The 14,320-nt window shown below is 43.1% G+C and overlaps 1 protein-coding gene across 13 annotated transcripts in view; it reads left to right on the forward strand.

Annotated features, from left to right (window-relative positions):
• LOC125005875 (adhesion G protein-coupled receptor L3-like) overlaps positions 1-14,320 on the forward strand; it is a 220,666-nt gene continuing 206,346 nt past the window's right edge. For 4 of the 13 annotated variants that reach the window (XM_047581514.1, XM_047581532.1, XM_047581523.1 and 1 more), the window contains exon 1: positions 7-1,554. The gene's annotated coding sequence lies outside the window, so the exon portion shown is untranslated. Of the gene's footprint in view, positions 1,555-14,320 lie in introns of all 13 variants that reach the window. The other 9 variants (XM_047581567.1, XM_047581575.1, XM_047581599.1 and 6 more) reach the window with 5 other exon arrangements.

Consider the following 14,320-nt stretch of genomic DNA (forward strand, 5'->3'; position numbering starts at 1 on the left):
CCTCAGACGACAGGAAAGGAGCGCGAAGAAGTAAAAAAAAAAAAAAAGTGATTTTGCCAGCTCTGTGCTCGCACGGGCTCATTAGTGGAGCGCCGGGTGAGTGATTGGATGATTACCTATTGTATGATTGCAATTAGGATTATTAAAGTGATTAATTGGCTATAGGGTGATTGAGGGGTTGTACTCGGCCCACGGTGGCCGCGGCTGCTGCGGCGTTCAGAGTTCACGGGGAGAGGTCACGGATTTTTTTCCCCGAGTCACAATCTGGGGGCTTAAAAACACAGCCGTTCGTGAGGAACACGCAGGGCGGGATTAAAAGACGGAGCCCTGACAGCCACGAGCAAAACCCATCCGTATGAATAATAGGCTTTCAGCGAGAAAAATGACCACGAGCTCTTCTCTGAGACACCCTGCGTTTAAAGGATCGTCGAGATGGAGGCGCATTTCACGAGATGTATTTAACCGAGACACCTAAAAGATAGTGTTGGGGGGGGAAAAAAGAAAAAAAAAATCAATCAGCTTTAATCTTCAGCCCGCATTTACTTGATTGAACTGTTAATTGGCAATTCTTCTTGTATTTTTCGAGATTCTTTTGAGAGGGCGAGAAAGAGGAGGGCAGGGTATTGCACATAAATATTGCAGTCGCAGGCGCACAGACAGAATGTAATATAACATGGGTCTCGTTGCCAGCCTCGGGCAGGAGGCACTGTAGGTAGGGGAGGCTGTGCTTTGTGGCATGTTATCTAGTGTTTGCTGCTAGGTGGAGCCCGAGTATACGGCGAGAGCGGCAATCCACATCCGAGTTTTGCCTCTCACCTTTCACTGGCTCTCCAAACCCCCTTGGTCTCCATACAGAATTACTCCCAGCCAGTGCGCACAATTGGTTTGTCATAGTCGCAGAGAAAGAGAGAGTGGGATCAGTTTTTTTTTTTTTGGGACGCAAACAACTTAAATTCCTTCCCTTTTACCTCGAGGAGCTTTTCTTGCAACATTTAACCCCCCCTCTTTTTTATTATTATTCTTTTTTTTATTTATACATATTTTTTTCTACCCCGTATTCTTCTGGATACTCTTTTCCAGTAGCGCTCGCGTTTCCACAGCTTCACCGGGACGTGATGTAGCGCCCCGCGCAGAAGGACGCCTTGTGCCATAAAGGGATGTAAGGGACAGTACAGTGGATACAACGCGAGGAGGCTGCCGCTTCTTTCTCGCTCTCTCACCCCCCCCCCCCTTCTCTCTCTCAAACACACACGCACACACACGCTCTCGACATCACCCGGATTGTGGAGCCCACGGCAGACCAGATAGAGGCGATTTTTTTTTTCTTAACGCGGATATTGGACGCAGCGGCAGGAGGCAACACTTTGGATTCGCTGTTCGACCCCGTTTAAGTCCATTCCCGGCAGCGCGCAAGGACTCTACCCCGCGCCAGAGAGACACTTGACAGAGAAATTAACACTTTGAATCTAAAGGAGCCGACCTATACGTCCATTGTATTTTTTTTTTTTTAATATTTTTTATATTTTTTGCTTTTTTTGTTTTTCCAAATACGCGGTAAGTGTGACGTTCCTCTACAAAAATAAAAAATAAAAATAAAAAAATAATGCATACCCCAGTCCGTTTTAGTGCGCGCATCCGCCGCTGTTATTTGCGGATTCAGCTCGGGGCGATGGATAATTGGATAATGCCCATGAATGAATCCCCGCAGCGGTGTAGATGTGCTCCGTTCATGTCAGTCCTGGCGTGCGCTCCGCTCTTAATTACTTTAACCGGCCTATCGATGCGTTCAGGTGCAATCAGCGCCGATCAACGCGCAACCTATCGATAGCCGATATGAAAATTTCAATTTCCCGTCGGACTTATTAATCTCCACTGTTAGGTGCTTAGATTATGATGCAGTGAGTAATGTAACCCCCCCTTCACCCCCCCACCACCACCACCACCACCAGCCAGAAGTTGCATTTTGTATGCATACGTGCGTGTGAAGTTTGTTTGGAAGGCAATTTGAGTTATTTCCTCTGTTTTTAAAACTGTATATTCAACCCTCAAACGCCGAGGGATGCGGCTCGTGGAGGCTTAACTGTCTTGAAGTGCAGATGCAGGCCTGTGTTGTGTGAGGATGGATGCAGTGGTGTGAGCATCTGAATTTTTCATTACACCGCGCGTTAAGCGGGGGGGAGAAAAAAGAGAAAGGCTCTCTCCATGTGGGTAATGTCTACGTAGGATTTTCATACATATTTGACCGGATGCCCCCTTCTCGAGTCGGTGGGGCGCGCTTGTCACACCCGCGGTGTGTCCGGCGCAGTCTGAATAAGGAAAAATAAAATCATAAATACTGCACACTCTGCATATCACTATTTAATGCTCGCTGGAAAGAGGGAATGGTGATGAATGGTTGCCTGTGCTGAAGGAGACACGCTGTCCAGTGTCTGAGAGCGGTGCAGGGGTTGAGGAGGCCACTGTACCGAATCCTTTGATGTGAAGAAAGCACACTGTCTTTCAACATCAAAATCAAAGTGGAAAAGGTAACTAAGCCCATCACTTTGAATCGGATCTGAGGATCCCGTCGCCGCCGTGCCGCGACGCCCTCCGTTTCCAATTTGGAATATGCTTTGAATTTTCATCCCTGGTAATGTAAGAGCTGTGCGAGTGTTAAAGTAGCGCGTTATTCCGCGAGTACTTTTTCAGCCGGGGTCTGGCCGCTGGACGCGTGACTTTCGCTGTGTGCTTTTCCTCACGGCGGATCATTGACGTGGCCGCCGGTTGGATCCTTATCTGACAATTACATTACGTCCAGGACCATCTGTCATATAATCTGCATCGGTGGAGTTGCCCTCAAAGCAGATGACACACGCACAGACACACACACGTAGAGTTGTACTCTACCAGCAGCTCAAACCTTGACTTCCTGCTCCCAGGGGGACTCTCGAGGCTAAAATCTGATGCTTTCTGACTTAGCTGCTATGTCAACCTGCACTTTGTTTTCGGCGTGTCTCATCCATTTTGATTCAGCTAAATGCTGCTCCTCGTGGAATATAATCTGTGTTTAATAGAACAGCAGTTGAACCTAGCATCTGGTGTGATTCCTGATGGGACTGCGCTGTATGAATATATATAAAAAAAAAAACCATCTCCCTCTTGCCTTTCTTTCCTGGAGTTGCTGTTATCTTGCAGGTCCATTGTAGGGAGTTTGCTGAATGTGAGCTACTGTAGGAGATATTGATTGAACCGGTTATCTCGGGTAAAGAAACACAGCTAGATTGTGATGTGTGGCGGAAATAAACACGCAAGCGGCCCTATTGCGTTTTTAGCGTTCTCACTCTAACCGCCCCCCCCCAGTTCACGCCCTTAATGTTTCTCGAACGCCTGCTTTGCCTCTTTGTCTTCTCAAATGAATTCCTTCTCTTTGTCTTAGAAATGATCAAAACACGTAACCTAAAACAAAACTAAAAACAAACCACTTCACTTGATTCATTACAGGCAGCATGAAAGGCTTATTTTCTGTCTCATTCCATCGTGTTTCTCTACAGTGTAAGTCCAACACTTTGTTCTGGCACTTATTTCTTCCTGTTGCTGCGTGTCGCACTAATACGGGTTAATTTGGTGCCCTCACTGCTATTTTTTTTTTTCTTTGTTGGATCTCTGTTATGTTTCCCTTTTTCCTTTTCCCACTCCGTTGATGTCATGTAGTTTTTTTTCCTTGCCATTGGCAGCTCCATTTATTTGATTTGATTTTTGCCTTTTTGGACACAATTGCGAGTCAGGAGGAATCCAATTTGTCGTAGCTGCCTGAATAGAGACGCGGGCTCTCCAATTCTCTTCATTAGGTTAGCTTACGTAGGATACGGCTTCTTGGCTCGTATTATGTACAGTGAGGGCTTTTACTGGTGTATCAATTTGGGAAGCCATTCTTCAAAGAGTGGCCTTTGTAAAAAGTTGTCTGTTCCCCCCCAACCACCCACCTGGTATTGTCAACAAGTTTTTTTCTTGTTTTTTATTTTATTTTTGTATTTTTCTTTAAATTTAACAGTTCTTTCACAGTTCTGGTTTGGGTGTCTTGGTCGTAACCAAAGCAGACAAAGCAAAGATCTTATGGAAAAGATTGCAACCTGATTGGACAGCTCTAAAGCAGCGTTATTTTCATTTTGCATTCAATATTAATCTATCCCTTATCCCTTTACTAAAATATGTTGGATTCATGTTAATGAAATTAAAATTTGTGGGTGAAAACTAAAAAAAAATATATAACAAACGTCTAATCAACCAAAGATTTTGCGGACCCCCTAGGGGTTCCTTACCACCTGTGATTTGCTGCATTGTTGCACAGTGGCTTATTTTGTGCTTTTCTTACCAACCGACAGCAAATAAATTGTCCACTGGACGCACAAGAGATATACTCCGTTGCCTATAATGACAAAATTAGCCCCTATGACGAGAATAACCAGGCATGCTTGAGTGTCCTGTACTTATACCAAGGAATGAAGTACAACCGAAGGGGTTTCTGTCCACTCATTTGTTGCACTTTTTCAAATTAACCCACTGAAAGAGCAATTGCGCGGGTTTCTTTTAATCAAATGAATGCACCCTAAGGCAGTTGAGATGGATAGGAATAGGATTTAACAAAAGGAGACCTGAACATTTTGCAGCTTTAAACTAATCAGCTGAGAATGTTAAGACACAGGACTAATGCTGTAAAAACTAGCCTCCTGGTAACCCCTCTGGCGCAGTCCTAAAGACTCCTAAATTCTGCACTAATTCACCCTGGTTTGAGAATGGCAAAATCACTGAATGAACGAATACCTTCTTTTTATGTCTTTATCTATTTCCTATCGCGGAAGTTATCTGTCACTTGTGCACTTCAGCACTAATATGAGTAGTTCGTCTATTTATTTAACTCAGACAAATGTTCCGTAGAGGGGAGATATAACAAAACATGACATTGAAGCTGCTTGTTTTTTTTTTTTTTTTTTTTTTTTTTTGCAACTAAAGCAAAATTGATGGTCTCCATGGCTACCGCTCTCTGAAGGCCCTTTTCATCCGTGGCATCTTTGCAGCGTCGTAACAGTTTTCACTCCTTCTCCCATTCACTTAAACTTGAGCCTGTGCGACGTCACGTGTTTCTGTAAAGGTGAAATAACCATTTGATCAATTAATTAATCATATCGACAAATAAATCACTTAGTTAAGTCAATTTGGCCAAATTAGGTATTAGATTCTGTATGTTTTGGTTAGTTCATCAGACAGAATAAGATTTCCAAGACTTCTTTGTGACACATTTACCACCACTCCCTGAATCATTAATGGAGATAATATTTGAGTGCCTCACCTTGGACAGTTATGTGGAATTAAACCGACTATACTTTAAGGCTGTGGTTTTCAGCATTTGCTCAGTACACAACCTCCTCTTACACGGAAACATCGATTTTACCTTCTTTTTTCTCTTTTTTTTCATTTGTCAAAGCTACCACTGCATGAGATTTGAAAAATAGGAGCACTACAAGAAAAAGCAGCTTTCTGAATTTACACACTGTCTAAATGATTTAAAACATTATTTTGCAGTTGAGCGTTTGTTTCCCACACCCCCATGCTAAGTATCACATGGGCTTTTTCAGTACGAGTAGGGCGACGGTATATGCTTGCTGACTGGCTTTTCTCTTGTGAGTTTTAAGTTATATAGTTATGATAACTTTATTTCATTGTGTTACACCAGCTAAGAGTTGTTTTAGAAGAAGACACTGACCTGACTTATGTGCATGAGCAGCAGAGGCTTGTTCACCTTTGGTCACAAGGGAAGGAACAGCAAAGGTTCATGGAAAGGAAAATATATAAAATCTAAGGAGGCAATTGGCCGTGTAAGAAGGCTTTAAAAACAAGCAATAAAATACTCTAAACCAGAGGCCTTCAACAGTGGGTCTTTGGTTGATTTGACATTTTATATGTATTTTTTTAAAAAAAATTCTCCCACAATTTTTCCATCACAAACTTAAATTCCTTTAAATACACATTAACTTGAATCCAGTGAAATCCCAGACGAATGCTGCAATATCAGCAGATGAGAAGCTAACTGTGCAGCTTGCTCACGTCAGCCAACTACTAAAACCAAAATGACTTGGTGAATCATTGTCCCTACTGCTTTTATCTGTGTTTAAGGTTAAAACTACTGTCTGTCATTCACTCACTGTCATATACTCAGTTCATCCCTATACTTTATTTGCCTTTTAATATAATATTAAATGCTCTGGCAAAACAATTAAAAGGCAGGCCACCTACTATAGTATATTCACATTGCTGGGGGCTAAATATCACCCACTGCTACAGAGAGGCCCTTGGTTTTTCTAAGGTGCCCCCGACTGCAGTTATCATGCTGTTAGGAGTGAGACAGGTCAGTCTGCTGGGGCCCTTTTCTCTGGCAGGAATGTCACACAAGAAGAAAAGCAAAAGTTCAAAATAATAAAAAAAAAAAAAAAAAAGCAAGCACATGGCCCAGAAAAGGTCCTCAAGGTCTATGCCTATCAACACTTTGGCTGTCCTGTCTCACAAAGAGCGGGGACACAAAGGTTTTGACACGAGCTTTCACAACCCCCTGAACACTAAATTGCAGGAAATGGGGTTAGAGTTGAGATGGAGACTTCAGCTGGTGCTCAATGGAAAGAACGCACAATTAGTTTTCTTGATTCTTTGTGGCGGCGTAGACAGTGACCCTGACATCTGGGAGCGTTTTGCGCGTACAAGTCAGACAACAGGAGACAACAGAGTGACAGATTATTTTCTAAATAGATTTATTCGTCGTGGGTCGAGTATGTCATGAAGCATTTGAATATACTTTGTCTTACGAGGTCTGATCCAGGCATTCTTGTGTGTGCCATCACTATACTCGTGTGCATTCACCACAGCCTTGGTACAGAAAAGAAGCATTTTGAAAGAAATAGAGAGCGCAATGAAGAATATACCACAGCAGCATTAATTCCAGAAGTTTAAAGAACGTGATTCGAGGCTGTTCTCTGTGTGGTGGAAAATCAATGCAGCCTGTTCATCTCTCATTTAGTAAACCCAAGAGTTTAGTCCCAACAATGCACCAATGAGATGATCGGATTAGTGAATGAGCAAACCATGTGTAGAGTGTAATAGTGATGTATTGATGACCTAACAAACTAACAAATTTAAGGAAATTGTATACCACTGTAAGTCTCCTATCGTGCAAAGTGATGGGGGTTAGTTGTAGGTCATGAAAAATATTTTTAATTGCCTTGGATTCCTGAGTGTCAAACTGCGCATAAGTAGGATAACGATTATTAGCTGCCCATTGAATATACCAAGGGTGCACTGGCAACTTTTTCACGACTGCATCGGTTGAAGGCGTCAATCTTCTTCTTAATGAATCCGACTGATTCATTGTCAAACTCAAGTGTATGTGTTCCCATGGCCTATGTCGACGTGGTTTAGAAAATAATACATATTAACAGTTTTAATTATCTGCAAGGCACCCTTACAGTCTTAATCCGACATATGGTTAAGTTGTCCCTCGGGGGATCAAAACACTTAGCAGGCAAATTTGAACACTCAACAACTCATGCAGGCAGGCAGAGATGCAAAGACTGCACGACAAAGAGACGTTAGCGCGAAGCATTAACTAGCCTCTGCAGATACAAATGCAGACTGCCTTTGAGAAGAGTTGCCGTTTCTTTTTGTTTCGCAGATGACGTTTACGGCAGTATAGCGATCAGCTAAAATCAGAGTGATTATATCTGTTTTTCTAAAAAAAGCAGCTTGTTCTACAACATGATTAACCCTCACCCCAAAAGGCTGAACCTGCCCAGGTTACAAAAAAAAAAAAATACATCCTTGGACTAGATTGCAGATATGGACCCAAAAATGTCAACTTAGCATTTAAAGCAAGCCAAGCCACTCTTACGACCCTGTTGGTGGTGTTAAAAGGTATCCAAAAGCTATCAAACTGACAAAGCCTGACGGAGCCGCAGTACATCAACCTCTTTACTACTCTGTTAAATCTGATACATTTGTCTATGTGCATTTTACAGTATGACACCAGTTCTCTGCGACGATATTGATAGCTTTTTGTTCTGAAGGTTTTTTCCTTTTTCCTGGTGAACTTTAGACCAGTGTAGGGGGATTCAAACAGAGATGCAATGCTTCTCTGGGGCCGAAGCTCTAAAAGAAGTTAATTTATGGCCTGTTTGGGAGGCAGGTTTGGGCTTGAATGCATAATAAGGTAGTGCACCTGCAGCTGCATACAAATGAATGGAAATGGCGGTTAGTATTTACGCCTCCCTAAACCACTGGGACCTCCTGATCTGACCACTAATTGGGCAGCAAAAAGAGAGATGAAGATAGGTTCCTTGTTCACTGGCTTCTAGAGCTGCAAAGATTGGGTGCAGATGTGCACATAGCATCTCTGCCCACACTCATTACTATTGCCATTTATGAAGATGGGAACCTACAGATTATGACAAAGCCGTAAATTATATTTCTACTCGGATAATGCTGGACGGTCACTTCAAGTTTGATGGCAGAGCATTTGCCTCTATAACTGTATCACATAGCTTCTGGGCATAGACTTCCACATGTTCTAAACCGGAGGTCTTCAAGGTTTTTCAGGCCAAGGAACCCTAAACTAATGGAGAGATTAAGTAGGGACCCCTACCTACTATATGTGTTCTATATTAAACTAGTGCATTTTGCATTCAATATTAAGCTATCCCTTTACCAAAATACTCAAGTTAATCTGTATTTAAAGAAAATTTAATTTCTGGGGGAAATATATATATGTAGAAAAATGTCTAATCAACCAAAGATTTTTGGTACGTCTACAGACCTCCTGTTGAAGACCTATGTTATAAACTAAACAATGAATATCCTCTTACTTTGCTTTTTTGTTTCACCCGTGATCATTTTCAACTTGGCCTCATTCAGAATGAAGTGATTTGTGTCCTTGGGCACAAATTTTCCATTTTATCTGAAACCCTAACCCTATCTCTAACCCTCCCCCTACTTTGATCCAAACCTTGATCGTTTCCAAAATGTTTATGGTTTCTAGGACCAACTGACAGTTACAGAAAAGAGTGACACAAAATAAAAGAAAACTGTGAATGGAAGCAACAATGGAATTTAAAAAAAATAAAACATTGAGCTCCAGTTTCCTGCATGTTGGGATTCCTGGAAGTCCCACTGCTGCCCAACCAGAAGATGGACTTTTGCCAGTCCTTCTATTTACCAGTGGTGCATGTCTGTGAAGGTCCACAGTCGTCCAGGTTATAGTATATTCCTAAAAACGCTGAAAACAAGGGCAACTGGACCAAGTAGCTGCTAGGGAGAACTAAAGAAGCTCCTTCGTTGAGTGGTGAACCATCTTTATTAAACTCCAGTCCTGTTTTTTTGGATGTGCTAGCACTTTACCTTCATCCAATTTGTAATCAGTGGAACAAAAAATGGGAAATAGGTGTATGCATACAAATGACGATTTCATAAACAAGCAAAAGACCGTGCAGCTTTGAGTTTCCAACAAGAAAAACTATTTAAAACAGCGTCTCCAACAGACAGACCTTGGTATTCACGTACTCCATACCAGCTTGACACTTTCAAAAGACACCGTCAAACTGCGTAACATACTTTAACTCTAATAATATTCCTCAATTATGTGCGTGTGTGTGGGGGGGGATTCCTACTAGATTTTTTCCTGCCATATTTCAATTCAAAAGAGCTTGTAATGGAGCACAAAGCACGAATGGCTCGCAGAAATGTTGATTACAATATCCCGCTAAATGTTTTTTAAATTAGAATACCGCTTCCCCATTCACACATGATGGAATTTACAGCAGGCAGATAATGAAAGTGTTTTTCATACAGGTGGATAGCTCCGTAATGATGGATTTATGCTTCTATGATGCGAGGTCGCTTCCTCTGTTTCTTTAATTAGAAGAGGGCATGTTTGTCATCCATTAAACCGAGGTGTGTTCCTTAAGTGGATCAGGAGCCCGTTCCGTCCGCGGATTCAAAAAGTGTTGCAGCATTTCAGCATTTCACTCCAACAAATAGATTTTTCCTAATCGATGGCACAGGATTGGATTGAAAGGCGTGGGGGGGTCCGGCCTCAGATAGGCAGCCCCGGGAGTGGAACCTTGCTCGTTTCCGTCTTTGTGAGCCTCCGCTCAGGAGGAACGGTGCGTTTTAAACGCGCGCCCTCCGCCGTCCCGCGCCACCCCACGCTGGTCTAATGATGGCAGAGCCGTGTATCCTCTGGCAAACGTAAACCTACCTGCCAGCCCTTTGTCACCTCTGGAATGGAGATGACTGAATTGATGCGCCGCCCCGATGGAGCAAAACCGTTTAAATGACAACACATTTTTGTCTCACCTTGAACTTAATTGACTGCCTGAAAAGCCGGCGTTTTGGAAAGTGCTGACAGACTAACTCGCCGCGTTCGGAGACGGCAGCTACTGACAGGGTCTGTGTTGTTTTCTGACTCCCCTCACACCGGCGTGAATTTCTATTTCGGATTCTTAAGTAAGAATCCATGGCACGTCTCGGGAAAAACATTTCATGGATGGCTCCTAATATGTGCTTTTAATGCGCCTCATTTCGGGAAGAATACGCGTTTATTATGTTTCTGCAAATATAGCCACGACTGTTCAAGAGCAAATTAGGAGACGCAGATCGTTATTGAGCGCGCAGGCAGGGGAAATAAATGTTATTCTCATTCAAATAACTCGCTAACGAGACACCTGATGACGAATAGGTTGACGACCCCGGTGTCCAACGGGGCCTCCGTCGGCCATGACGGCTCGAGGACTGGGTAGCAGCCATGCTGTCACTGGAAAAGCCCTCCTTCCCCTCCCCTCCGCTCCCCTCCACTCCACTCCTCAACTTCCACCCATACATTGGTTTTGCCTGTGATGCTGAGCCGCCGTGGCACAGTGGTGGCAACTGTGGGATTTCTTAGAGGGGAGCCACAAGACTGTAATCAGTCATTATGTCAGAAGCGAGCCCCGTGAGCCCGGCTCCAGCTCATTCAGCCAAATAATAAGCAGCAGATAACGGCGCAGGAACAGAGCCCCCAGGAGCTGGAGAACGCGGGGGCCCCTTTTTTTTTTTCCTTTCGTCCGCCCACACAGGAACGTCACCTTGGTTCAAGGGCTGGACGGCGCGTCGTGCGCCGGGAAAAAAAAATTTCCGCTGGTTTCCGGGGCCCTTTCTCCAGTTTGCGTCACCTCCCTACGTACAGCGAATGTGAAAATGGTGCTCGGCACGTTTTAAAATAAAAGCTGTAATGAAACAGAAATGCGGCGCGAAAGGTTAAATTCTCTTGGAGTAATTTCCTTTTTGGGTGGTTATAATACATCGTGTGCATAATTGAATGTTCTGTTGTTTAATCATTTGATTCTTTTTTTTTTTTCCTCCCTTCGGTTCCCTGTTTGTAATATTTCTTAATATCGGATATCGAAAGCTTGACTCTGAGCCAGAATAATAAGAGGAACAATGATGTAAATTAGGTTGTTCTTCTAAATTAGAGCTTATTTAAAAATATATATTGGGCTATTAATGATAAACCGAACTAAATCCGGCCTAAGGATAGCATCAGTATTCTTAAAGCTATTCCTCAAATGATTTTTTTATTTTTTTTTTAAATGCGACCACAGAACTGCAGACTATGTGATGTTTAATGACTCCACTATTACCCTCATTCCTTTCCACTCCACCACTAGCGGGGTTTTGTCATTCCGTAACAAGGGTCAGAGTCTCCCATTGTCTCGCTGTAGCATTCCTCGGCGTGGTGGTATCGACTGGTCCTGCCGGCCGAGTGGTGCCATATAACGTCCATACATCATTGGGAAGACAGAATGACAGACAGTGGGAGTTGAGATGTCAGATCGTCCACTCCAGGCAACTGACATCCACTCCCTTCCTTTTCTCCACAGTGATACTCCATCTTCTGACAGACGCTGCATTCATAGTCGCAGCCCCCCCACCCGCCCCCCCCGCCCCTCCAGCTCCAGCACCTCGCTAATACCCACGACACGCTCGCGATATAAATTTTTTGATGGTGGATGGCGCAGCCGTAATTCTGCCTCAAATTAATGTTTTTTTCATGCAGTTCAGAACATACAGTCGCAGACGTATAAATGCTATTTGTTCGCCGACTGCCACGTTATAATTGGTTCACTACTCTTTGCATGCAAAGATTGATAGCTAGATTAATCTCATCAAAATGTTAAGCTTTTATAATCTTCTCATGGACCTCCTTTAACCCCCTCATACATAATAAATGTAGCTGGAAGTCAGGTTGACGTGGAGCAAATAGCTCGACACAGTAGCATGTTAGTTCTGTTTGGAAAAACACATGAAACTGCAGCGTGCCACTTGACAGTGAGCTCACTCGGGTCAGCGTAGGTCAGCCCCGTATGGAATTCCTGCCCATAATGATTAATAACGTAGGTGTAGTTATTGCTTTGGAAGTCATCAGAGGAATGTCGGACTTAGGCGGTTATCTGCAATCCTGTTTTATTACACCCGGGCCTGCGCTTTCTTTCTTTTTCTTAATGCATTGTTCTGTCTTTTTCTATTAATTCTTGTGCGCGTTGCAGTTTCTTGCTAATGAACAGCCCACTATTGATTGGTATAGACAATAAGAATGACTTTGTTCCGTTATTTCTTAACTGGTCAGTCTATCTCGGGGCTTGATATAAAGCGCGTGGCAGATAGCCAGACTTATTTCTGGAAAATACAGGCCTATCAAAAACGAAATAAAACAAATGTCAGTTAACTGCTCTGTGACTGCGACGGAATAGACTTAGAAGGGCATTAAATCGGGTGGATTTTGGCATTTGAAGCTTGAATGCTGCTAGAAGGTCAAAACATTTTAGCAAACGTATGCTAACGCTAACAATCACCATTTAACTGATAGTTATCTAATGATAGTTTAATCAGATTTCAACCTACATAGTACTAACCCTGCAAGATGGGATGAAAAATGGTGCTGGTGATAGAAAACCCAACTTTTTTTGAACCAACTTTTCTTTTCTTTACCTTTTTATTTCATAGTTGGTGGTTTTTCCATTTCCCGTTTTGATTTATTGCCAATTTTTGGTGGTTGGGTGAAGGTTTTACTAGATTAAACTATCATTTTTTTCCTAGTATTTTAGATCAGAGCTACCGCACTGTCAAAAACCCGTGCTCTAATTGGTAAAAACAGTCCATTGACGACCAGTTGATCTCTGACAACATGTGTCAACATGACACATTGCATCGCATATTCACTCTTTGTTTGCCTAGTAGGACCGGGAAGCAGGGTTTCCTTGCCACAGGCAAAGGCGCACGTGTTAACGTCGGTTTGTGTATCCCAGAGTGGCATGGTATCGTGTTGCGGTAAAGAAACCATCCACCCCTTTTTAAAAGTGCCAAACCAAAGGTCCGTTTAGCAGGAGTTCTGTTGTCACTCACGAGCGCCGTGCAAGGTTAGACTCCTGTAATCTTGTTTATGTTTTTGGTCAGTGGTAAGCCTCCCTAAGCCAGCTTTGTGTCAAACACAGCTGGAGAGGCCTTTACAATTGCAGCAGAGCAGAAATAATTGGTCCAGCAGCTTGGATGCAGCCATGACACACAGGTAATTTGCTAATTTCTGTCTCTCAGCTGGTGTTATCAGGGTTGGACGCTACAGTTTTTTTTCAGGAGGAGTGTGTAAAAATGATTTGCACTCTTCATGCTGCTTTGGTAGAAAGGGAAATTAAACAGGATAAACAAGGCCTTGTTTTTTTTTTAATTCTGTTTTCTGTTTTTTTTGGTTTTTGCCAATAGCTGCGGTCACAATTTGCCAGTGTGCGATTACATCTGAAAGGGGGAAAGATCAAATTGTGATTAAACAATAATTAAAAAGGGACCCCTTATGTCTTTTGTCACATCCCCTGATTTCGGTTGTGCCCTGCTGTATATTATCTATAACTGCACACGGAGTGCACATCGAGTCACAGAGTTTCTTTCAATTACCTGGCCTTCCACACATTCAACTTCCAGCATCCGTGATGCCAAAACACTCCCAAGGGAGCCTGAATTTATCTCTCATGACTTTGAGCAGGCCACCTCCACCTGATGGGGAAATCTGGATTGGAAAGTCCGTAGTAGCCACTTTTAATTATACTGGCACTAAACGTTGAAACCAAGCATGAATGAAGTGCTTTTTATGTATTGATTTTTCTCTGTGGATGCCCTGGAGGTGGGGCGGGCGGGGGTGCAATTGTAACCTTCTCTATCGCTGCACTGCAGGCAAACAAAAGCGGCCTCCATGCGTGGCTTTTCCTGCATACTTTTT

This window comes from Mugil cephalus, chromosome 1, assembly GCF_022458985.1.
Source record: "Mugil cephalus isolate CIBA_MC_2020 chromosome 1, CIBA_Mcephalus_1.1, whole genome shotgun sequence".
Lineage (NCBI taxonomy): Eukaryota > Metazoa > Chordata > Actinopteri > Mugiliformes > Mugilidae > Mugil > Mugil cephalus.